We start from the raw sequence: 24,062 nt of genomic DNA on the forward strand, positions 1-24,062 counted from the left end.
TTATGATATATCTTTGTTTGCCATGAAATGGCTTTGTGATCTACCATTTCTTGTTGTCTACTCAGAGTATTTGGTCCACTTTCACCCATGTAAAAACATCACATTTTGTGATGAAGTGTAAACTTGGTTGGAAAAGTGTTGTTGTGTGTTTTTCCCTTGCTTGTTGTGTTTGCTTGAGTGTAACCTGTCTAAGGCTTGGTTCTCCAAGATCGGAGGTGGCTTCTAGAAAGCCTAGGCTCAGAGGTGAGCTCTCCATGGTCATAGCCTTGTGATTTATTTGTAGGTTGCTTGGAAGGAAAAGGAAAGAGACAAGCTAGGAGTTGCTAGTTTTACTTGATTAGCAGAAAAAGATTTGGGAATGGGATATTATATTTTAGTTGCAGCAATATAAAAGAAAAGCTATATGTTGTATTTATATTGAAAAGGAAATGTATTCATTTTATTTAAAGTCCTCATTTAATAGAAATGAGAGACTAGATGGATATATCACCCATTTGTAATGTTGACTATATTGTATTTTAAATATGTTTTAAAGAAATGCATTATTCTATTAAGTTATTATTGCAAAAGAAAAGAAATGTTTATTTTTTGTTTAAGTTCATATAGTTATTGAAATAATATTTGTTGTATTCATGGTATATTTTGAAAATAAAAGTTCATTTTAACTCTTTATGCCTATTGAAATAATGGAAATGAGAGAAGTAGTAAGCTTGCATGTTAGTAAGAGAAAAGTAAGCATTTTTATTTCCATTTACAAACTTTGGTTAAATAGATTTAATTTGTCTATCTCTAAGGATTATTTCAAATGATTTCTAGTCTAATATAGTTGCTGTTAAAATTTATTAAATTCTGTCATTTTATTTATTTGCAGTAAATAAATCTAGACTTAATAGGCTATCTCTAAAGTTAGCAACTAGATTTGTCAAAACAAAATATACCCTATTTAATTCTATTAATTTTGAAAAACCTGTTTTATGTAATTTAAAATATATATATATATATATATATAAACAGATTTCTTAAAGTAAATAAAAGAAATTTTGCGTCTATTTCCATGTTGTCAATACTTTGTTAATTTTTGCATAATTTAGGAAGCAAAGAAAATATATTCATATTTAGGAAAAATTGAAACTAAATCTATCCCTAATATATATATACATATATATGAGTCCACATATTTTATTCAATAATATTCTTTGCCTGTGGAACATTTTTTTGAAAACTTTATAACCATAGGAAAAAATATATATATATATATAACTTTCCTTGGGTGCCAAACCCTACCCCAAGCGGCACGGGCCCCCTGTGGGCTACAACCCACAGAGGCGCCACTATGGGCTGAGAACCACAGGGGCGCTACGGCACCGCAACCCCCAGGGACGGCCGATGGCCGCCACTACGAGTCGTGTCCCGCAAGGATGCTGCGGTGCCACTGTGGGAAGCAAGGCCTTCTGCCACCGCCCTCCTACCCCCCACGGCCCCCTGTGCAATGCCTCTACCATGGCCCTCCTCCACCTTTGCATTCGGCCTCCTCTCTACACAAAAAAAACATAAAACCCTAATCCTGTTTAGGTTAGGGTAGTTTGAAAGTTATAAAGAATTAGAATGAAGAAAAAAAGAAATAAAAAAAAAAGTTAGTATGATTTCCTTGTTTTATAACTTTTAATTTTAGGGTTCGGTTGTTATTTTAATATTTAAGAACTTTAAAAAAAAGGGGGGGGGGGACCCATTAAATCTTGAATATGGTATTTCCCATTATTTCCTTTAGGTGTTAATGATAGTTTTTAATAGTAGAACCCTAATTCTTTATATATATATGTCTAACTTTAGATTAATTATTTTATTATGTATTTATATTTTATATATGTTTAATATAAACGTATGGGTGCGTAAATATTCGAATATGATGTTTAAATTTTAATTCTTTTGAAACTTTATATTTTAGGAAATTATAACGATTCCTTTTGTAAGATATTTGGTCATAGGGGATTAACTTTAGTCCACCTAAATTTAGGCTCTTCAATATTAAATGTAATAGGGCAATTTTTCTTTAAGGATTAATTTGGCGCTATAGTTGAAATTTTATATACATTATAATTATTGTTAAATTGAATTATAGGTTTTTTTTTTTAAATCTAAGTGCTAGAGTTAAATTAATTAATTCCTACAACAATTAAAAGATTAATTGAAATTAATAATATCTCTTGTTAATTAATATGAGATTTTTGCTTAATGAATTTATTTATTTATTAATTGGTGAGATAATAATAATTTCTTTGGAGAGTTAATATTCCGCATGCAATTTAGATTATCTCGCTTACTTGATTTAGTTGTTTAGATTAACTTTAGTTGAAGAAGAATTCAAACGTAGTTAAGACAAGACTTGATACTGTGTTATTAGGTTATATTTTTAAAAAAAAATTATTCCGTTTGTGCCCAAAAGTTTGGGCATGACATTTTGGTATCAGAGCAAGGTTTCCAACACTAGGAACCTTTCTCCATTACGTTTCGCTTTAATTATTTAATTAATTATATTATATTAATTTTTATGATATTTATTTTTAATTAATTAATTAAATATTTCTCCGAAAAATTATTTATTTAATTCATTTTATTTTATTTTCTCATGAGGATGTCTCCGACTACGTGACAAGCTCGCAAGCGCAGGAGGGGTCCTAGGCGTGTACGCATGGCACGCGAAGAGGTCGATAGGGAGGAATCAGTTCTGAAAGGGAACCTAGAGGCTCCTCCCGAACGGTCAGTTGACCCAAACCGAGACATCTTATTAGCACTCCAGAACCTGATTGGTATAGTCCAGGATAGGCTTCCAGCAGGAGATCATCATGTTGAAAACCAAAACTCAAGGAGCCATAGATCGGCAGATAGGGAACGGAGTAGGAGTCCACCTCCTACTCCCATAGAGAGTCAAGCTGGGAATGAGCCCAAGTCCGTTCACCTACCAGGACCACCTCCAGTAGCAGAGCCAGTGTATCATGAGAGATCATGTTGGGATCTAGGGGATCTAATCAGAGAGGTTATGCACCTCCAGCCACCATCTTTTGGGGGATCTACCGACGGGGTAGAAGTTGAGGCTTGGATTTTGATCCTGGATAGGTGCTTTGCATTGCGCTCCTATGAGAGCAATCTAAAGGAACGTGTAGCAGTCCACCTATTGAGAGGAACAACCTCCACATGGTGGAGATAGGAGGAATACAAGTGTGGTTTAGTTGCAGATACCCTCACATGGGAGATTTTTATAGAGAGGTTCAGGGAGAGGTACTTGTTAGAGCATTACAGACAGCGTAGGATAGATGAGTTCCATGACCTCCAGCAAAAGGGTCTCTCAGTGACCCAGTACGAGAGCAAGTTCTTTGAGCTCTTGCCATACGTGGACTACCTGAAAGACAAGAAGCTTCTCATCAACTATTTTATCAGAGGGTTGAATGTCGACATAGCAGGACCAATGAGGATGTCCGCTCCATGGAGCCTTCAGGTTGCCATGGAGAAGGCCTTGATAGTAGAGGAGATTCAGGTCAGGCCATAATTTACAAGGGATCGGTTCTAGAACTGAAACCCTATACCCCAGACATATAGGTTTCAGAAACCCCATTGGAAGGGTAATAACAGGCACACATTGGGGTTCTCCAAACCCCCTCCTCTACAATAGTCACAGCAGAACTAGAGGCAGAGGCCTCCACAGAGTCAGCAGGGCACAAAGCCCAAGCAATGGTAGTCTCAGGGTCAGAGGCAAGATCAACGATCCCAGGTTCCTTACACACTCCGGCGAGGACTCAGCAGTCCTCCAGGGGTGGGTACAGTGGTTCTAGCAGGACAGGGGGATAGCCTTTCTCTAGGCCTCAGGGCATCCAGTTTAAGGCACGTGGTGCTTGTTTCATGTGTGGAGCCATGGGGCACATGGTGAGAGAATGTCCTCAGGGTCAGATGGCAGGAAATCAGAGGATGGCAGCATCAGAGCCTACAGTTGGAGATATGGGCAAGTTCCATAGAGTCTTCGTAGTGGTTGACAACTACCAGGCAGAGCACCAAGCCACAGTCATTGAGGCTGCAAGTATGATCAGAGGTAGTAGTGTATCTATATTATTTGATTCAGGAGCTACTGACTCCTTTATATCTCCATTGGTTGTGGAGCATTGTGGGCTAGTGGCAATTAGACAAGGGGTCAGTTGGGAATTGGACTTAGCTTCGGGGTCTAGAGTGTCAGTGGAATCAGAGGTTAGGGCATGTCAGCTTTAGATTGGCAATACCACCACCTTAGTAGACCTTAGAGTTACACCACTTGGATCATATGGCATCGTACTTGGCATGGATTGGATTTATGCCCACAGAGCCAAGATGGATTGCTGCCTGAAAGAGATCGAGTGTGAGGATGATCATGGTTCGCCCATAGTAATCACCGGGATTCAAAGACCCGTGTCTCTTCGTATGATTTCCGCAATGCAGCTTAAGCGGAGCATGAGAAAGGGATGTTATTTATTTGCCATCACCATCAGTGATAGAGAGGAAGAGGACAAAAAGGAAACATCGATTGACGACCATCCTATCCTTAAGGGATATTCAGACGTGTTTCCTTCAGAGCTACCTAGAATGCCACCCTGTAGAGAGATTGACTTTCATATAGACCTTGTACCAGGAGTTGAGCTAGTTTCAAGAGCACCTTATAGGATGACCACAAATGAGCTTAATGAGCTCAAGATGTAGCTTGAGGAACTCCTAGAGAAGGTTCACATTCATCGTAGTGTATCTCCTTGGGGTGCACCAGTCATCTTCATGAAGAAGGAGGACAGATCTCTTCAGTTATGCATGGATTATCATCAGTTGAACAAAGTAACCATCAAGAATTGATATCCCTTGCCTAGGATCGATGATTTATTGGACCAACTTCAAGGTGCCAAAGTATTTTCCAAAATTGATCTGAAGTCAGGATACCATCAGTTGAGAATAGTGGAAAGTGACATCCACAAGACTGCATTTCACACTAGATATGGCCACTATGAGTTCATCGTGGTTCCATTTGGTCTTACAAATGCTCCAGCTGTTTTCATGAGCCTCATGAATGGGGTATTCTGCACATTCCTTGATCATTTTGTGATTGTGTTCCTCGATGACATATTGATATAATCTCAGAATGAGAAGGAGCGTGAGGAGCACCTAAGATAGGTTTTGCAGTGTTTGAGGGACAATCAGTTGTATGGCAGTTTGTCAAAGTGTGCATTCTTTCGTTTAGAGGTCAAGTACCTTGGGCATGTTATTTCCAGTGATGGGATCTCAGTTGACCCATCAAAGATCAGAGCTATTATGGATTGGCCAGTGCCAACCAGTGTGACAGAGGTCAGGAGCTTCATGGGCTTAGCAGGTTATTATCGACGCTTTGTTGAGGGATTCTCTAGAGTCGCACATCCTATTACTTCTCTTTAGCGTAAAGGAAAGAAATTTGAGTGGACAGAGAAGTACAGGAGGGCCTTTCAGGAACTCAAAAAGACACTTACTGTGCACCTATCCTTGTAGTACCAGATCCCTTAGCTAACTTCATGGTTTGCATAGATGCTTCCCTAGAGGGTTTAGGAGCAGTCCTTATGTAGGATGGTAGGGCTATAGCTTTTGAGTCTAGGAAACTCAAGACTCATGAGCTTAACTACCCTACTCATGACCTTGAGCTTGCAGCAGTAGTGCATGCACTTGTGAGGTGGAGACACTTCCTTTTGGGTCATCATTTTGAGCTTCATTCAGACCATCAGAGCCTTCAGTACATATTCACTCAGCCAAATCTTAATACATGTCAGAGAAGATTGATGGAGTTCTTGTGCGAGTATGATTTTGACGTTCACTACATTAAGGGGAAAGAAAATGTAGTTGCAGATGCTTTGAGTAGGAGACATCATGAGTTATACACCGTATCTATGGGCACGGATTTGAGAGATCGTATATTGCAGCAGTTGCCAGAGGATGGATGGTATTTAGAGGTTTGTCAGGTGATATGATCTCAGGAAACTCTAGAAGGGAAATATGTGGATTATTCTCTAGAGTCCGATAGACTATTACACCGTAGAGGGTGCATCTATGTACCTTCTTCCGAGGGATTGTGAGAGTTCATTGTCACGGAGGCTCATAGAGCTCCTTATGCAGCACATCCCGGAGTTAAGAAGATGCATGCTGACTTGAGACAGTTATATCATTGGCTAGGAATGCGGCAGCTCATTGCTGAGTTAGTAGCCTGATGCCTTGAGTGTCAGAGAGTCAAGGTGGAGCACCGCCATCCAGGTGGGTTGCTCCAGTCTCATGCTATACCAGAGTGGAAGTGGGATACTATATCCATGGATTTCATCATTGGTCTCCCTATGTCATCTCGTCGCCATGATGCCATCTTGGTGACAATTGACAAGTTGACCAAAGTGGCCCACTTCTCACCTGTTTGGACTACCTTCACAGCACCAGCAGTAGCACAGGTGTTCTTATGAGACATTGTCAGACTTCATGGCATTCCACGCAAGATTATTTCTGACAAGGATTCCCTCTTCACTTCTTCCTTTTGGAAGGCATTACAGGCAGCTATGGGCACCAAGCTCAATTTCAGTATAGCCTATCATCCGAAAATGGATGGTCAAACAAAGAGAGTTAACCAGGTGTTAGAGGATATGCTTTGCATGTACGTCATGGATCATCAGACCAGATGGGAAGAGTACCTTCCCTTAGTGGAGTTTGCCTATAACAATGGGCATCACACTTCTTTGGGGATGCCAGCCTATCAGGCATTATACGGCAGGCCTTGTAGGACACCATTGAGTTGGGACCACATAGAGGACAGAGTTGCTATTGGTCTGAAGATAGTTTAGGATATAGAGCAATAGGTGGATTTCATTAGGCAGCGTCTTAGAGAGGCACAGGATAGACAGAAGAAGTATGCAGATGCGAAGAGGATAGATCGTAGCTACTTGGTTGGAGATAGAGTCTTCTTGAGAGTGCAATCGTATAAGAGTCCAATCCATTACGGAAAGGGTTCTAAGCTCACACCTCACTTTGTAGGACCATTCAAGATCCTTGAGAGGATAGGACCAGTTGCCTATCGTTTAGCATTGCCACCTAGCCTGTCACGCATCCACGATGTGTTTCATGTATCAATTTTGAGGAAGTATATCTATGATGAGTCTCATATTTTAGATTGGGATGCCTTGCAGGTGGAGTCGAACGGACAGCTAGCTTTGGAGCCCATTCGCATTTTGGCATGCCAGATGTTGGCCCTTCGAGGTCGAGAGCTGGACCAGGTTAAGGTCCAGTGGGATTGCTATGATGAGGTTACAACTTCATGGGAGGATGCAGTACGTATGAGATCACAGTACCTCAATCTTTTTGATGAACTCCAGGAGGAAGTTCATGCCTAGAGGGGGAGGGTGTGAGGCCCTACCCCAACTCATCCTAGCATTTCAGTGATTTTCATGTTGAGACTATTATGGATGCTTTATTTTTATGCATTATGGATTTAGAACTTATATGATTCCATTATTTGGATAACATTGATGTATATTGATGTTTCATTTCTATGCATTATAGATATAGAACTTTATATGATTCTAGAATAGGATAACTTTGAGATGATCTATGTCATTATTGGATTTGTAGGACTTTATTATGATGATAGAAATAGGATGCATACCTTATGAATGGATCAAAATTATGAGGATTATGATAATGGCTTATGTGGATAAATTGGGATATATGAGATATTGATTTGTTAATGTCAAATTGTATGCAGAGTGTTTGATGTGTATTCTTATTCATGTTTTTAAGTATTATATGAGGTTATTTGGAAGTACTAATGTATCGTATTTTATTTGTAATAGTAAATGATGCATGTGTGTTAAATTTTATTTATTGATTTATTTAAATCCAACAAGAGACAATTTCCATGTGTAATTTTGTAATGTATTTTATTGTGTCACTTGACACATGTGCTGATTAGTGTCACTAATTTTGACTTGTCTCTTGGAGGGAGTTGTTTCAACCAAAGCCCTTTTAAAACATTTGAGTGTGTTCCCAAATTTTAATTGGGTAGAGAGTCTTTGGAGTGGTCAACTCAGGTTTGACCCGAAGGTTAACTTCAAATGGACTCCTAGGGGTAGTTTAAAGGTTTTTCCTAAAGTCCATAAGGTATACCTATGGGTTAGGAGTATTTTTAGGCATGTGACTACTCCCATGTGACTGTTTAGTCACCTCAAAAAGTGGGTTTCCTAAGGTGAGCGAAAATTCAATTTAGAAGGTTCCATCTAGGTTAGATAACCTTCCTTTTTGATGTGAGATCCTTTTCCCCACTTTCTCTTGCTTTTTCCTTTTTTCAATTTTAGTAACCTATGAGAACTCTCACTGAGGCCTTCTTAGGCAAGGATTAGGGACTTAGTGGGAAATCACCCACTCTCCATTTTTGGAGATCTTGCAATTTTGAAAAGAATAGTTTTGGGATAGAAATTTGGCTAAGTGTAGAAGAAAGGATTGTGGAATTGGGTTGCTCATCCTCAAACTAATTCTAGCAAACCTTTGGGCAGATTGAAGGTTGGTTCATCTTCTCCCTTTCACGTTGCATGTTTATGTTGGAAAGATTGTTTGTATGTAAAAGTTGTTTTCTTGTATTTTCCTTTGTGAAAATATTATGTGACCTATCTGTTATTTCTTTTATGCATTTTCTTGTGATTTGGGAGTAACCAAGGCCTTCTACTCTTGGAAGAGTAGGATGGTCTTGTGGGTGGAAGGAGTTTGAGAGCCTTCGAGTGAGAGGCTCTCATTATGAGAGTGATCTCAAGGGGTGTATATGTGACCCTTGTTGCATAGCCTTGTTTATGCATTTGGGTGTCATAAGGAGAGAAAGTATGGCATGAATGCTCTGGTAAGGATGTGGGGTTAATGAACTTATGATATATCTTTGTTTGCCATGAGATAGCTTTGTGATCTACCATTGCTTGCAATCTCCTCAGGGTATTTGGTCCACTTCCACCCATGTAAAAACATCACATTTTGTGATGAAGTGTAGCCTTGGTTGGGAAAGTATTGTTGTGTGTTTTTCCCTTGCTTGTTGTGTTTGCTTGAGTGTAACCTGTCTAGGACTTGGTTCTCCAAGCTCGGGGGTGGCTTCTAGAAAGCCTAGGCTAGGAGGTGAGCTCTCCATGGTCATTACCTTGTGATTTATTTGCAGGTTTCTTGCAAGGAAAAGGAAAGAGACAAGCTAGGAGTTGCTGGTTTTGCTTGATTAGCAGAAAAAGATTTGGGAATGGGATATTATATTTTAGTTGCAGCAATGTAAAAGAAAAGCTATATGTTGTATTTATTTTGAAATGGAAATGGATGTGCATGATGTGTCATTAGGGGGGGTGAGCTGACTTGTCCTTCCTCTCTTATGGGGGGGACTTTTTCCTCTTTGAGGTTTTGTCCATCTTCTTTGAGAGTCTTTTGTACATTTATCTCTCTTTTGGGGGGGAGTTTTTCCCACTGGATTTTCTCCCTTTCTCCGTTTGTGAGAGATTGCATTGCATAGTTTTTCTTGCATTTGCATATTGTACATGGGTACCTATCATGGCCTAGTAGTCGGGACCCATCTTGCATTGTTGACTTAAGTCTTCATTCCCCTAAGTTGCACTTAAGGGGGGGTCTTGGTGTAAATAAATATTCATTATGGATATTATTACACTTTACTTAAGTTAACTTAGGATAATGCATCTCTTCGTAGTTTGGATTTGAGACACTTAGGGAAGTGCACACATAAGGATAGAGCTTGTAGGATAAATTCCACCTTTTGTGGTCTTATTTTGCTCTTACACTCCACATTCGGTGGGTCATCCACCTCTTGTGGAATATTATATTATTTCTCCTACCTACCCCTAGTATTTCTTACCTACCCTTGTTTCTCATTGAGCTACATGTCATGATTGTGTGCTCATACATCCATATGGCCTTGCCTATATAAGCAGGCCTATATTCATTGTATTTGTGAATAAAGTTGATCATTTTCATATTGATGAGAATACAGTTTGTTCTTGTCATTCTTTTGTCTCTATTTTAATACTTTTCATTGTGCCCTTGATCTTGGCAAAGACACCCAAAGACTCTGAAATGTCTCACAATCGATTTCCTATCAGCCCAAGCCTCAAAAGGAGTAATACCTTGCAAAGTTTTGTGAGGAACCCGATTCTGGATGTGTGTGGCACAACTAATAGCCTCTGCCCAAAAGGCGGGATCAAGAGAACGTGCATGTATCATACAGCTAGCCATTTCTTTGAGAGTTCTATTCTTGCATTCTGCAACTCCGTTCTACTGTGGAGTTTATGCGACAAAATGTTGAAGATCAATCCCCTCAAATGTACAAAAATCCTCAAATCTTTTGTTCACATATTCCCTTTCATTATCAGTGAGAAGAATCTTCACCACTTTCCCGGATTGCTTCTCCACACGAGTCTTGAAGTCCTGAAATCTGTCAAATACTTCACTTTTATGAATAAGAAAGTAGACCCAAGTGAAGCGGGAGTAGTCATCAATGAAGGTGAGGACATAATGGGCCTTACTAAATGAAGGTGCTGGAAACGGACCTGCTACATCATTGTGAATAGGTTGAAGAACTTCCAAGCTCTCCAAGCTTTCCCTTTATCAAATTTTTCCTCGGGATGCTTGCCCATGGAACAACTTGAACATACACCCTCTGAAAAATTAATTCGAGGTAGACTTGTGACCATGTCTTTAGTGCTGAGCTACTGAAGATAGCGGTAGTTGAGGTGACCAAACCGCTCATGACATAGCTTACTTTCTGAATTTGAATGAGTAAGCAAGGCCCTAGAAGGTGAACTTGGCACAAAGTGGGAGAATGAATAAAGCCTTGAGTTGTCATTGACTTGTCCCACTACTACCAAGGCATCATCATCAATTTCCTTTACCACAACTGAATCTGGTGTAAACTCAACCTTTTTCCCATTCCCATAGTGAGTGATTTGGTAGATAGAGAGAAGGTTGGTAGACAAGTTAGGAACATAGAGAACATTCTCTAATGTTCCATCATCCATGTCAACTGAACCTTTCCCTTCAACCTCTACTTGTGTATCATCACCTATGTAAATGTGAGGTACCTTAGATGGCTCCAATGAAGAAAACTACTCCTTTGTAGAACCCATGTGATATGAGGCACCTGAGTCAAGTATCCACTGTTGTGAAGAACCTGTTGTAGCCACAAATGCTTGCCCTTTTCCCTTAGAATGTGAAGAAGAGGAAGCAGATGAATCCTTCTTTGTGTAGGCGGATGGCAAGTTGATGTTGTTTTTCTTAAGAAGATTAGTTAACTCATCAACTTGCTTTGTGTGGCATCGATGCTCATCATGACCATACTTCTTGCAATATGCACAAGTTGGCTTATCCTTCTTAGGTGGTGTCCCCTTCTTGGAAGAGGATGAAAAATCGCCTTGCGATGGAGAGGATGATTGTCCTTTTTCCTGTTGTGGTTGTGACTTAGATTGCTTCTTCTTGTTGTTGGAATCTTTGCCTTGACTTCCTTGATTCCCTTGATTAGCCACCAAAGCCTTGGACTTTGAAGACTTGAGAAACCCCATGTTCAACAACTTAGATTGTTCCATATCAACATTTCTGTGAAAGCATCAAATGAAGGTATAACATAGGAACTCCCCACTATCAAACGACGAGTTTGGAAGCTAGACACAAATGTTGCATATTCTGGTGCAAGCTTGTCCAACAAGTTGACTATCAACTGCGCATCCTTTTTGTCAATTCCACAATCCTTAAGCTTTGCTCTTAGCTCATTGGCTTTGGTGACATAATCTTGGATTGTATCAAAACTCTTGGGATCCAAGTTGGTGAGCTCATTGTCAACCTTATAACCTCTAATTTCATCAACTTGACCATACAATTTTTGAAACATATCCCAAGCATATTTGATTGTAGTACACTTTTCAATATGAAAGATGAGGTCATCTGATACATACTTGTGCAAAGTTCCAAGAGCCATGCAATTCTTAGTGAGCCATTCTAATTGAGCATTAGGATCAGCCTTAGGATCAGGTGGTGCTGCTATTGTTCCATCTATGTAATGTGTGAGACCTTTTTCCATTAATTTGCTCCATACTTTAATTTTCCATGATGCATAATTATGTGTAGTTAAAGGTGGAAATTTATGAGGACTCATTGCAACAAAAATGAAAGAGCACAAGGAAAGAGAGGCACAATCACACAAGACACCCCCCCAAATTCACTCAATCAAAGAACCCCCCCAAAAGTGATGATTTGGCACTTTATACTTAGTGCGTGTACAATGGGCCACTTGCAAAAAATGACAAAGTGGACTTCTGATTTAAATTTTACAATTGCCTCAATAGGGCTAAAAGAGACTCAAACTAATAGTGCAAGAGATCTAAACTAAGATCCAAGCAATTTACAAGTACCAAATAGGCCAAATAATACCAATATCTGAAAGTACAATTTCTACTTAAAATCCCTAAAATCTAATCATAGATTATGAAATTAGATGAAAAAATATGCACTTCAAAATAAACGGCACCTAAAAAGAAGGTCGTATGAGCCCAAACGAGGCCTTTGAAGTTGCAGAATTGAGGATTGGACAGGTATAGCTGAGAGAATCTGAAAATTCCAAAAAACCTGTGCACCAAAACCAGAAAATAACCACACCACTTCAAAGAGCACGAAAAATAATCCTAAATCAAAAAAAATTGCACCCAAAAAGAAGCAAAATTGAACAAGTTATGGGTCTCCAAAGTTGACCCAAAAATCCAAACTGCTCAATGGAGAGGGGTCTAAAATTTTTCAAAGAAAATGTTGACTAGGCACTGACTGGGCGTTGACTGGGTGTTGATGACTGGGTGCTGACTGTGCACTGCTGACTGGGCAGAAGGTACAGATCCCAAAAATAAATTTTTTTTTTTTTAAAAAAAAATTTTCAAACAGGAAAATAATTTATTTTTATTTTTTTTGAAAAAAATCCGAAAATTCTATACCGTACCACCCAAATTGGGCAGAAAATTTCCTCCACACCCAAAAATCAATTTTCGCCAAAATAGGTCGAATTTATACTCAATTTTTATGGAAACGGCCTCCCGAACGCAATGGTGAGGTTGAAAACACTCTAAGATGCCTCCAAAAAATGCAGTCCCTCAGATCCAAAAATAGAAGCCTTCCACAATGTCTCCAAAAACCAATCAATGAAGCCCCAATGGCTCTGAAAAAAAAAAATTGAAAATTACTTTTGGGATCTGTACCTGCTGCCTAATCAGCAGTGCACAGTCAGCGCCCAGTCAGCAGCACCCAATCAGCATTTTCTTTGGAAATTTTTAGACCCCTCTCCATTGAGCAGTTTGGATTTTTGGGTCAACTTTGGAGGCCCATAACTTGCTCAATTGTACTCCTTTTTGGGTGCAATTATTTTTTATTTAGGCTAATTTTTCATGCTCTTCGCAGTGGTGTGGTTATTTTCTAGTTTTGGTGCACAAGGTTTTCAGAATTTTCAGATTCTCTCAGCTATACCTATCTAATCCTCAATTCTGCAACTTCAAAGGCCTCGTTTGAGCTCATACGACCTCCTTTTCATGTGCCGTTTTTTTTTAAAGTGCATTTTTTTTAATCTACTTTCATAATCTATGATCGGATTTTAGAGATCTTAAGTAGAAATTGTACTTTCAGATATTGGTCTTATTTGGCCTATTTGGTACTTGTAAATTGCTTGGATCTTAGTTTAAATATCTTGCATTATTAGTTTGGGTCTCTTTTGGCCTTATTGAGATAGTTGTTAAATTGAAATCAGAAGTCCACTTTGCCATTTTTTGCAAGTGGCCCATTGTACATGCACTAAGTATAAAGTGCCAAATCATCACTTTTGGGGGGGTTCTTTGATTGAGTGAATTTGGGGGGGTGTCTTGTGTGTCTAAGTATAAAGTGACAAATTAAAGAATGGAGCAAATTCATGAAAAAAGGTCTCACGCATTACATAGATGGAACAATAGCAGCACCACCTAATCCTAAGGCTAATCCTAATGCTCAATTAGAATGGCTCACTAAAAATTGCATGGCTCTTGGAACTTTACGCAAGTATGTATCAGATGACCTCATCTTTCATATTGAAAAGTGTACTACAATCAAAGATGCTTGGGATATGTTTCAGAAATTGTATGGTCAAGTTGATGAAATCAGAGGTTATAAGATTGACAATGACCTCACCAACTTGGATCCCAAGAGTTTTGATACAATCCAAGATTATGTCACCAAAGCAAATGAGCTACGAGCAAAGCTTAAGGATTGTGGAATTGACAAAAAGGATGCTCAACTGATATTCAACTTGTTGGACAAGCTTGCACCAGAATATGCAGCATTTGTGTCTAGCTTCCCAACTCATCATTTGACAGTGGGGAGTTCCTATGTTATGCCTTCATTCGATGCTTTCATAGAAATGTTGATATTGGAACAATCTATTTTGTTGAACATGGGGCTTCTCAAGTATTCCAAGTCTCGGGCTTTGGTGGCTAATCAAGGGAATCAAGGAAGTCAAGCAAAAGATTCCAACAAGAAGAAGAAGCACTCCAAGTCACAGCCACAACAAGAAAAAGGACAATCATCCTCTCCATAACAAGGCAATTTTTCATCCTCTTCCAAGAAGGGGACACCACCTAAGAAGGATAAACCAATTTGTGCATATTGCAAGAAGTATGGTCATGATGAGCATCGATGCCACACAAAATAAGTTGATGAGTTAACTAATCTTCTTAAGAAAAACAACATCAACTTGCCATCCGCCTACACAAAGAAGGATTCATCTCCTTCCTCTTCCTCACAGACTAAGGGAAAAGGGCAAGCATTTGTGGCTACAACAAGTTCTTCACAGCAGTGGATACTTGACTCATGTGCCTCATATCACATGGGTTCTACAAAGGAGCAGTTTTCTTCATTGGGGCCATCTAAGGTACCTCACATTTACATAGGTGATGATACACAAGTAGAAGTTGAAGGGAAAGGTTTAGTTGACATGGATGATGGAACATTTGAGAATGTTCTCTATGTTCCTAACTTGTCTACCAACCTTCTCTCTATCAACCAAATCACTCACTATGGGAATGGGAAAAAGGTTGAGTTTACACCAAATTTAGTTCTGGTAAAGGAACTTGATGATGATGCCTTGGTAGTAGTGGGACAAGTCAATGACAACTCAAGGCTTTATTCATTCTCCCACTTTGTGCCAAGTTCACCTTCTAGGGCCTTTCTTACTCATTCAAATTTAGAAAGTAAGATATGGCATGAGCGGTTTGGTCACATCAACTACCGCTATCTTTAGCAGCTCAGCACTAAATACATGGTCACAGGTCTACCTCTAATCAGTTTTTTAGAGGGTGTATGTTTAAGGTCTTCAATGGGCAAGCATCCCGAAGAGAAGTTTGATAAGGGGAAAGCTTGGAGAGCTTCAGAAGTTCTTCAACTTGTTCACAGCGATGTAGTAGGTCCATTTCCAACACCTTCATTTAGCAAGGCCCGCTATGTCCTCACCTTCATTGATGACTACTCCCACTTCACTTGGGTTTGCTTTCTCATTCATAAGAGTGAAGTATTTGACAGATTTCAGGACTTCAAGACTTGTGTGGAGAAGCAATCCGGGAAAGTGGTGAAGATTCTTCATACAGATAATGGAAGGGAATATGTGAACAAAAGACTTGAGGATTTTTGTACATTTTAGGGGATTGATCTTCAGCATTCTATAGCATAAACTCCACAGCCGAACAGAGTTGCAGAATGCAAGAATAGAACTCTCAAAGAAATGGCTAGCTATATGATTCATGCATGTTCTCTTGATCCCGCTTTTTGGGCCGAGGCTATCAATTGTGCCACACACATCCAGAATCAGGTTCCTCACAAAGCTTTGTAAGGTATTACTCCTTTTAAGGCTCAGGCTAGTAGGAAACCAATTGTGAGACATTTCAGAGTCTTTGGGTGTCCAGCATGGGCTCGCATACCTCCACAGAAACACAAGGCATTGGAACCTCAGAGTCGACCTTGCATATTTGTTGGATATCTTGAGGGTGTGAAGGCATATAGATTGATGGATCCTGAGACACATGAGGTGTTCATTGAGAGGAGTGTTCACTTTGAGGAAAGCTCTCCTAGCTTAGCCTCTCTACCTCATCCACCTTACTCCATTGTGGATAGTGATGTTAGTGATTCAGATGATGAGACTCCTTCAACTCCGACTCGCAGGGTTACACCTCCCCAGGGTCCACTTGTAGTTGAGGAGCCTTGTTCTCCACCTCCACCTAGACCTCGTTGGGCTCGACAAACACTTGAGTCTGTGGGTTCTCTTGTTGGGGATCCTTCAGATACACAAAGAACTCGATCACACCATCTGGATCTTCCACATGCATTCATTGCTACTGTTTGCAATCCACGAACATTTTGGGAAGCATCAGGGGTTCCTGAGTGGGACCAAGCTATGGAGGAAGAGTATAGCTCCTTGATGAGGAACAACACATGGGATTTAGTCCATCTCCCTAAGGGGAGAAAGATGGTTCAATGTAAGTGGATCTATCAGACCAAGTTTGCAGTGGATGGTAGTGTGGATAAGTATAAGGCTCAGCTTGTTGCAAAAGGTTTCTCTCAGGTTGCAGGTGTTGACTATACTGAGACCTTTGCGCCCGTAGCCAAGATGAACTCCATTCGCTTGACACTTGCTATTGATGCAGCTCATGGTTGGGTTGTACATCAGATGGATGTGAAGAGTGCTTTTCTTCATGGTGATCTTGATGAGTAGATTTATATGGAGCAGCCACAGGGTTTCATTGAGGATACTTTCTTGGTTTGCAAACTAAGGAAATCTCTCTATGGCCTTAAACAGGCCCCTAGGGCTTGGTATGCCAAGATGGATTCCTTTCTTCTCTTAGCAGGGTTCACCAAGTGTCATTATGATCCGAATGTCTATATTTTGCAACAGGATGACTCTCACTTGATACTTGTGCTCTATGTTGATGATTTGATCATCACAAGGAGTACTGCATCCATCATTAGCAGGGTCAAATCTACTTTGCATGACAGATTTGCTATGACTGACTTGGGTCTTTTGCACTACTTTCTCAGGATAGATATTTCATAGTCACCTTCGAGGATTACACTATCATAGCCCAAGTATGCTCTTGATCTACTTGCACGCTTTCATATGGTTGATTGTAAGCCTGCATCGACTCCCTTTCTTTCAGGAGTCAAGCTTGAGGCTCAGTGTTCTTCTCCACCAGTTGATGCCACTTTGTATCGTCAGCTTGTGGGTAGTCTCATCTACTTGACCCATACATGCCCTAATATTTCATTTATAGTTGACATGGTTTCCCACTTCATGCGAGAACCACATGAGCTTCATTGGAAAGCCACCAAATGCATCCTTCATTACATCCAGGGTACACATCACTATGGGATTCACTATGCAGCAGGCATAGGACTTTGCTTGGTTGGTTACACAGACTCCGATTGGGCTGGCGATCTTGATGATCATAAGTCTACTTCCGGTTACAGTTTTCATCTTGGTTCAGGCCCCATTTGTTGGCGGAGCAAGAAGCAACATGCTATTGCTCTTTCTTTGACAGAGGCTGAGTATCGAGGCGCTATTAATGCAGCGACTGAGACCATTTGGCTTCAACAGATTCTCACAGAGTTTGGGTTCGCCACTCCATGACCGACAGTTCTACATTGCGATAATCAGATTGATATTGCTATCTCTAACAACCCGATCCAGCACTAGCGGACCAAACACATCGAGATTCATATGCACTATATCCGAGAGCTGATTCAGGAGCAGGTCATTGATTTGCAATATTGTCCTACAGCAGAGCAGGTTGCAGACATATTCACCAAACCTTTCACCAAGAGTAAGTTCCAATAGTTGCAAGCTCTCTTGGGGGTGCGGGATGTGTCATTAGGGGGGGTCAACTGACTTCTCCTTCCTCTCTTATGGGGTGGACTTTTTCTTCTTTGAGGTTTTGTCCTTCTTCTTTAAGAGTATTTTGTACTTTCATCTCTCTTTTGGGGGGGAGTTTTTTCCCACTGGGTTTTCTCCTTTTCTCCGTTTGTGAGAGATTGCATTGCATGGTTTTGTTTGCATTTGCATATTGTACATGGGTACCTATCATGGCCTAGTAGCCAGGACCCATCTTGCATTGTTGACTTGAGTCTTCATTCCCCTAAGTTGCACTTAAGGGGGGGTGTTGGTGTAAATAAATATTTGTTATAGATATTATTACACTTTACTTAAGTTAACTTAGGATAATGCATCTCTTCATAGTTTGGCTTTGAGACACTTAGGGAAGTGTGCACATAGGGATAGAGCTTGTAGGAGAAATTCCACCTTTTGTGGTCATGTTTTGTTGTTACACTCCACATTCGGTGGGTCATCCACCTCTTGTGGAATATTATATTATTTCTCCTACCTACCCCTAGTATCTCTTACCTACCCTTGTTTCTCATTGAGCCACATGCCATGATTGTGTGCTCGTACATCCATATGGCCTTACCTATATAAGAAGGCCTATATTCATTGTATTAGTGAATCCAGTTGATCATTTTCATATTGATGAGAATATAGTTTGTTCTTGTCATTCTTTTGTCTCTATTTCTATACTTTTCATTGTGCCCTTGATCTTGGCAAAATCTCACAGATATTATATTTTAGTTGCAGCAATGTAAAAGAAAAGCTATATGTTGTATTTATTTTGAAAAGGAAATGTATTCATTTTATTTAAAGTCCTCATTTAATAGAAATGAGAGACTAGATGGGTATCGCACCCATTTGTAATATTGACTGTATTGTATTTTAAATATGCTTTAAAGAAATGCATTATTCTATTAAGTTATTATTGCAAAAGAGAAGAAATGTTTATTTTTTGTTTAAGTTCCTATAGTTATTGAAATAATATTTGTTGTATTCATGGTATATTTTGAAAATAAAAGTTCATTTTAACTCTTTATGCCTATTGAAATAATTGAAATGAGAGAAGTAGTAAGCTTGCATGTTAGTAAGAGAAAAGTAAGCAGTTTTATTTCCATTTACAAACTTTGGTTAAATAGATTTAATTTGTCTATCTCTAAGGATTATTTCAAATGATTTCTAGTCTAATATAGTTGTTGTTAAAATTTATTAAATTGTGTCATTTTATTTATTTGCAGTAAATAAATGTAGACTTAATAGGCTATCTCTAAAGTTAGCAACTAGATTTGTCAAAAAAAAATATACCCTATTTAATTATGTTAGTTTTGAAAAACCTGCTTTATTTGATTTTTAAATAAAAGAGAAATATAAATAGATTGCTTAAAGTAAATAAAAGAAATTTTTCCTCTATTTCCATGTTGTCAATACTTTGTTAATTTTTGCATAATTTAGGAAGCAAAGAAAATATATTCATATTTAGGCAAAATTGAAACTAAATCTATCCCTAATATATATATATATATATGAGTCCACATATTTTATTCAATAATATTCTCTGCCTGTGGAACTTTTTTTTCAAAACTTTATAACCATAGAAAAAAAAAGAAAAAAAAAAAAAAAAAAAAATATATATATATATTTATTGTATTGTAAACACACACACACACACACACACACACACATATATATATATAATTTTCCTTGGGTGCCAAACCCTACCCCAAACGGTGCGGGCCCCCTGTGGGCCAAGAACCACCGGGGTGCCGCTGCAGGCTGCGACCCACAGGAACGGCCGATGGCCGCCACTACAAGTCACGTCCCGCAGGGACGCCACGGCGCCACTGTGGGAAGCAAGGCCTTCCGCCACCGCCCTCCTACTCCCCGCGACCCCCTATGCAATGCCTCCACCATGGCCCTCCTCCGCCTTTGCATTCAGCCTCCTCTCTGCACAAAAAAAAACATAAAACCCTAACCCGGTTCGGGTTAGGGTAGTTTGAAAGTTATAAAGAATTAGAATGAAGAAAAAAAAAAAAAAAAGTTAGTATGATTTCCTTGTTTTATAACTTTTAATTTTAGGGTTCGTTTGTTATTTTAATATTTAAGAACTTTAATAAAAAAAGAGGGGGGAAACCCATTAAATCTTGAATAGGGTATTCCCCATTATTTCCTTTAGGTTTTAATGATAGTTTTTAATAGTAGAACCCTAATTCTTTGTGTGTGTGTGTGTGTGTGTGTGTGTGTGTGTGTGTGATTAATTATTTTATTATGTATTTATATTTTATATATGTTTTATATAAACGTATGGGTACGTAAATATTCGAATATGATGTTTAAATTTTAATTCTTTTGAAACTTTATAGTTTAGGAAATTATAACGATTCCTTTTGTAAGATATTTGGCCATAGGGGATTAACTTTAGTCCACCTAAATTTAGGCTCTTCAAGATTAAATGTAATAGGGCAATTTTTCTTTAAGGATTTATTTGGCGCTATAATTGAAATTTTATATACATTATAATTATTGTTAAATTGAATTATAGGTTTTTTTTTTTAAATCTAAGTGCTAGAGTTTAATTAATTAATTTCTACAACAATTAAAAGATTAATTGAGATTAATAATATCTCTTGTTAATTAATATGAGATTTTTGCTTGATGAATTTATTTATTTATTAATTGGTGAGATAATAATAATTTCTTTGGAGAGTTAATATTCCGCATGCAATTTAGATTATCTCGCTTACTTGATTTAGTTGAAGAAGAATTCAAACGTAGTTAAGACAAGACTTGATACTGAGTTATTAGGTTATGTTTTAAAAAACAAAATTATTTCGTTTGTGCCCAAAAGTTTGGGCATGACAAGAAAGAAGTTATTTCTTGGGTATTTTGTAGATTACCAGAGAAAACATTCCCTCTTGTTTGTGTTTGGTTTCAATATTTGGCTATGGTTGTCCTGTCAATAGTTGTACATCTCTGTGAAAATATTTAGTTACTATAGAAATAAATTTAATCATTAATTAAATTTATTGTGTTATTAAAAGTTAAAGGAAATTGTTTTATCATATTATTTTGGAGAAAATATGTATTAATTTATTTCCCTGAAAATAAATTTGATTGGAAATAAACTTTGGTTGAAAATAAAATTTACTGGTTTTAGGTTATTGTAATTTTAAAAAAAAAAAATTTAAAAATCAGTAACTACTACCAATGGTAGTACAGCTACCGTACGGTAGCAGTACTACTGACGGTAGTATGCTACTGGTGGTAGCACATGCTACCGTACTACCTATGGTAGCATGTGCTACCGTGCGTAGCAGGGACTTATTATATTCGTTTCTTCTTTTTTCCTATGTAAAATTTTATACCAGAGGTCGGTACATTCTGTTTTAGTTAATTTTCAATATGTAAAAAAATAATAATATTATTATATATATAGTATTTTATGTAGTTTTATTTATGTTATTTAGGAATAACGTACGGTAGCATGTGCTACCGTGCATAGCAGGGACTTATTATATTCGTTTCTTCTTTTTTCCTATGTAAAATTTTATACCAGAGGTCGGTACATTCTGTTTTAGTTAATTTTCAATATGTAAAAAAATAATAATATTATTATATATATAGTATTTTATGTAGTTTTATTTATGTTATTTAGGAATAAAGTTATTTCCTAATTATTTGAAATGAAAGTTATTGCAAATTAAATCTTCATTTTATTATATAGTTTTAATGTGATATAATTACATGATATTATATTCGAAGAATATATATATTTATGTAAATATATTATATTATTATATATAATTTAATTTAGATTATTGATATAGGCTAATCGGGTTTATATATAAATTAATCATGAATATATAATTAGGGGGTTAATTTTATGTGATTTTATTTAACCTTATTGGACAAAAGACAAAATTGATTTCCTTGTATTAATATAGTTGTATTTTCTTATTTTCTGGGAAAACTTTATTGCAAGTATTTTATGCTTTTGGTTGTTTAAAGAAAATATTGTCTGTATTAGGATCTTGTGTAAGTGGTGTTTGCAGTCAAGCTTAATTTCATTATAATTCTGGTTGAGTTGTCATTATGTCATATGTTGTTATACCCCCTTGGTCAGGTGTTGTTGTATAACCCCGTTGATGTGATCCATTGTGTGTTTTGTTCCAAATGGTCAATCTTGGGTTAGTGATTGTGTATCCTTCACCTATGGTATGTTAGGATTAGATATGGCTGTCAGTTTCACCATAGAGTTCTCATAGAGAGACCTTTCCTATTAGTGTCCTATGAGAGATAGTGGCTTTCAAGCGGGGGCCGTGTCCGAAGTGGATGGCAGGATAACCCCTTGAAAGTCAGTTAAGAAGTGATAACCTAATAATTGATCAGGGGGTGGGTAGATTAAATATTAATTAAGATAATATGCCTCACACATGGTTGAGTGTTTGTATAGGCTCAGGATGTGGTGAGAAGGCCTGGAATGGCAAACTTATCACCTTGTCTTCACGAAAGGATTGGTAGGGTCCGCATGAGGCTTAGATGGAGCCGGAGGTTCAGGAGAGGTTACCAAGATAACCCAGGATGGGGGTCAAGACCTATGGAGGCCTACCAGGGTAACCACCTTAAGCCATGTGATGACACTCTCTCCTTACAGTCACTAATGTTTGTGAATTGAGTCACATGGATGTTTGCAGATTCATGTAGTTATTTCGTACTAGTCTTATCTTGCTTTCTTGAGGTTCTTCTACTATCTCCTAGCACGGTGGGGTGGTTCCATTTCAGGATCACATGGTCGGGTGGTAGTGCCACTTCCCATCGGATATTCTGGATTGTATCTTCAGGCAAGGAAAGGCTTCGCTGGTGTTTCTTGGTTCGCAGTTCATGTACCAGCTCTTGTTCGTGATCATTGTTTAGTTGAGACCTTGTGGTCATTGTATCAACTTTTACGTAACCTTGATATTGTAACTTTTGGATTTTGTGGTATTTTTGGAAGCCATGTATTTATGGATATAGTAATATTATGTCAGTGGAATGTATGTTAATTTAGTTGCTTTGATCTTTTGTATAGATGGTTTATGGATAAATAAATGTATTTGAATACTTTGATTCTTTCATTATGGAATTTAGGTGTATGTGTAGTTTTATTCTCAAGCATTTAATTTACCTAATTAAAATGGACAATTGGATTAACCATGGTGTTAATATAATCTGTGAATTAATCTTCATTGGTAACCCTTAGGAAATCATGTGTTAGACTTCGGTTGTGCTATTAAACGTGCTATTGTTAGAATTTATGCACTTAGTCTTCTAAAAATAAAATAAAAATTCACCCTTTAGTTGTCTAGTTGTGTTGTTTTCCTTTAGGGTTCCTAGTGGGGCACTACAGTAACTAATTTTATTTGAATGCAATATCCATTTTTGTATGCATATGATCAAACAAGGCTTCTACAACATTTGGTTTGTAGAAGGTGACAAAACTACCTTCTATAATGACTGCTTGGATCATACTGTGGTATGTAGTTGAAGTTTGGATCAAATCCCAAAACGGAGATCTTAGTGTTGGCAAATACACACTCCAATGAGACATTGTAGGTGATTGAAGATTTTGTCATTGATGGCAACCTTACAATCCTATGACACTAGCAAGGCAATCCATCGGCACCAGCAAAGTTAGATTCTACACCGGCACACAGATCACCAGCACCGGCAGCGAAAGGAAGCATACCAACACAGAAGCCTACAGAAATTTTATTGTTAATATATTTTGTTTATTATTGAAAAATTATTGTAAGCCGACTTGGCAAGTTGTAAAATGACTCTTATATAAGAGAGATCATTGTAGAACATTTAGTAAGAGAGAGAGGAATGTAATTAGGTGAAATAAGTCAGACCTATTATGCGAAATATAGGTTAAGGGTTTATGTAAGAAGCAGAGTAGAAACTGGTACTGGATCTGGCATTATAGATGTTATTTTGAAGTAGTACAAGACACTGGATTTATATAATCCATTTTGTAAATCAGTGAGACTTCGATTTTGTATTTGAGCAGTGAGCTCTAGGCACTTGGCCTTCCTGCATGTGCAGGCCCCTCTTGTAACAGTAATAT

Source organism: Cryptomeria japonica, chromosome 2 (assembly GCF_030272615.1).
Source record: "Cryptomeria japonica chromosome 2, Sugi_1.0, whole genome shotgun sequence".
In the NCBI taxonomy this organism is placed as follows: Eukaryota; Viridiplantae; Streptophyta; class Pinopsida; order Cupressales; family Cupressaceae; genus Cryptomeria; species Cryptomeria japonica.